This window comes from Puma concolor, chromosome B1 (genome assembly GCF_028749965.1).
Source record: "Puma concolor isolate L17-30 chromosome B1, mPumCon1.1.hap2, whole genome shotgun sequence".
NCBI lineage: Eukaryota > Metazoa > Chordata > Mammalia > Carnivora > Felidae > Puma > Puma concolor.
In genome coordinates, this window is record NC_141670.1 from 12,166,787 (window position 1) to 12,170,213 (window position 3,427).

General features: G+C 45.3%; 1 pseudogene; it reads right to left on the reverse strand.

Annotated features, from left to right (window-relative positions):
* Positions 1–297: 297 nt before the first annotated feature.
* On the reverse strand, positions 298–1,353 carry LOC112869934 (uncharacterized; annotated as a pseudogene).
* Positions 1,354–3,427: the final 2,074 nt, after the last annotated feature.

Below are 3,427 nucleotides of genomic sequence, written 5' to 3' on the forward strand. Positions count from 1 at the left end.
AGGAATGTTGTACAAATGGCTGCTGCATCATCAACAACAGAAAAGGTAATTGTAAAACGTGTATAACGCAACATGCTTTCAAGAACCCTTTACATTGTGCTCACAATCTCTTAAACGTCGTTTCCGAAGGTGCTCAGCCTCAAGCCCAAATGGAACCTCAGGAGAGAGGCAGGGACATTGTTTTGAAAAAGACACAGGAGTTGGGGTGGGAGAGAGGTGGCAAAGAGAGAAAGCAGCCTTCCAGTGGAAGGTCAGCCCTCAGCTCCAAGGCCAGCTTCTGTCTGGCGAGGGAAAGGCAGAGTGGAGGTCAGAGGGAGGAGCAGAGGCAGCGTGGGACTGGGGTGCTGTATCCCTCGTTCAGGTCAGGCAGACTCGAGCCGGCCTCTTGGTACAGACGTGCTCCCCTTCGGTGCCTCTCAGCTGATCTTGCAAGTCATTAGTTGTCTTCTCCAGCTTGGCCACTGACCTCTCCGCAAACTCGGCACGGGGCTCTGCCTCCTGGACTGTACCCGCAAGAAGCCTTACCCCGTCCCCGCATTTGTCTTCCCTCTGAGAGTCCTTTCCTTCAGCAGTACTCAGGCACTTCACGTTCAGGTCTGTCGGTCTGGTTGGCTCCTCTGTCTCCAGGCACAGGGACTCTGAGGCTTGGCTTGCTCCTCTCTGCCCTCCAAGTCCCCCTCTGTAATCCCCAGCCACTTCTTCATACTTCCCACTGCCTCTTCTGCAATGCACTTTGCTTCTCCGAGTTGGATTTCCTGGAGTTCTGTCTTTACTTCACCTTTTTTTTTTTTTTTTTTTGGTAAATGTTACTTACTTATTTATTTATTTATTTATTTATTTATTTATTTATTTATTTTTGAGACCCAGAGAGAGGATGAGTGGGGGAGGGGCAGAGAGAGAGGGATACACAGAATCCGAAGCAGGTTCCAGGCTCTGAGCTGTCAGCATAGAGCCCTAGGCAGGGCTCGAACTCACAAGCATTGAGATCATGACCTGAGCTGAAGTCAGATGCTTAACCCACTGAGCCACCCAGGCACCCCTACTTCAACTTTTAAGGCTTGGTGTTCTGTAACTTTCATTCCTCTCTCCCTCCCATCAGTGGCTTTTTCAGCTTCCTCTGGCTTTTGCAGGGCAGTGGCCAGGTGCTCCTGGGCACCGTCCAGCTCCTCTTCCACCTGTTGGATCCTGGGGTTCAAGGAGGCCACCTCAGCCTCTGCCTGCTCCCAGGCTCGACCTCCCCCCCTCGGCCCGAGAGCAGAGAGGGCGCTTGGCCCCCTCCTGGGTATCCTGGCCTTCCTGCTGCAGAGCCTGGATCCTACACTTCAGTGCCTCCGTGGCGGTGACCCTGGCCATGGTGCCCACCCAGCCCCTGCCCAATCCCGCTCACTCTTAGCTTCCTGCAGCCTCTTTTGGGATCCGCAGATGCTTCTCTGCAGCAACCTTTAAATAGCAGGTAGCAGGAAAACAACGGCCAGGGCCAGAAGAGTCTTTGAGACAACTTTTTCCTTGGGGTTTAATAAAACAGACCTCTTCTGAGAAGAAATGATCAGAGATGTCTTATGACAGGCATGGACGTGGGAAGATAAAATCCATAAGAAATAAAACTGCATATATACCTGTACATTATTCTGGCAGTCCTCAGCACATCTTCCCACGTACTCCTCTACCTTTTTCTTGAAATTTCTGCATAGAGTAGAATAATGCAGTGTAAGAATAGACTAGGTCATCATTAACCTTCAAAATGTGTGTGCTGCCTAGTGCTGTGGGACCCCACTGCTGTCCCAAGTTGGATGCTTTTGCTATTAAATATGATCCAACTGTGCTTTTAAACTATGCTAAGCTGCTCCCATAATGGAGCTTTCTCCTTGCCTAGGATATAAGAAATTGCTGCTAGAACAACTCAGCATTTTGCTGCATTTGTCCCTTTACTTTGCTTTTCATAATGAAAAAAAAAGCTTAATGTATTTCATTTTATAGATAATTGTTTAAAGATCAGAAGGCATAAAGCTAAAAAAAAAAGGAGATCACGTGATCCTAATTGAAGCATATGTAGTTATATGGCCATATATTTTTGTTTATATCATCTCATACAATGTATATATATAATAGAGGAGTGTGATGTGTACATGTGTATATACAGTTAGTTCTGTGATGTTACACACATTCCTAAAAATCACTATGCTATGCATAATCAGGCAACAAAAACCACAGGGCTTATGGAAAAAGGTTGGAGCAGAAACACTCAACGTTTTCATCAGTGACATATAAAAGAAAGAAAATAAGAACCTAATAAAAGCATAGGTTCACACATAAAAAATGGTTAAAAATGCATAATGACTACGGTAAATATGGTACTTCACCTTTGAAAAAAAAACAAATTTTTGAGGTCTTTTATGGAAGTGGATCTTGGAAGAGCTACAGCTTCTCAGTTACTATGAATTGGTGGAAGGTTGGGTAATCTGAAATCAGAAGGAAGGTTGCAACGCCTGCTGTGGACCGATGTGGGTCATTGCTCCGTTGTTCCAAATGCCACAGTTAAGCCACTTTTAACAGCCTCAAATCTTGGTGCAGACCTTTCTGTCTTTCATTTATAGGTCTTTTGGGCCAAGTGTGTATAATAGATATTTTATCAAGATTTTATCAAAACTGAATATTCGGAAAAAAAACTGAATATTTGATCCAGTTTATAGCCGCCTTTCACTTCTGTCTGTCAGTTTTCTTTTTCCGTCCATTTTCTCCCCTCAATCAATGGCTTTACTCAACAGCTAAAGTCTCTGGAAATACTAGGGACATGTCAAACCACTAAATCAGCCACAGCAGGCCCATAAAAGAGCCACTGAGGGGGGACTGGGCTCTGTCGCCTTCAGTTCTTCACACAGAGAGGATGCTTTACTTACACTCTCTGCTTGGCATTTTGAAGCAGGACACTGAAACGATTTTGAGATGTTTAATGAGGTGGGGTTTTTTGTTGGTTTTAGTTTTTTTTTTTTTTCAACATTTATTTATTTTTGGGACAGAGAGAGACAGAGCATGAACGGGGGAGGGGCAGAGAGAGAGGGAGACACAGAATCGGAAACAGGCTCCAGGCTCTGAGCCATCAGCCCAGAGCCTGACGCGGGGCTCGAACTCACGGACCGCGAGATCGTGACCTGGCTGAAGTCGGATGCTTAACCGACTGCGCCACCCAGGCACCCCTGTTGGTTTTAGTTTTAATACATAGAGGACAGTTTACGAGTAAGAAAAATGTAACAAAACACAACCATGTACAACAATACATGCAATGAATCGAGACAGCTGCTAAATGTGGGGTGTGCATGTGGGGCTTTTGTGTGTTCCCACCACTTCGTATTAGCTGAGTACAATTTTCTACTTTTATCCATGTTTTTAAAGGGGGAAATAGCACAGACACTTACTCAAAATTTATATT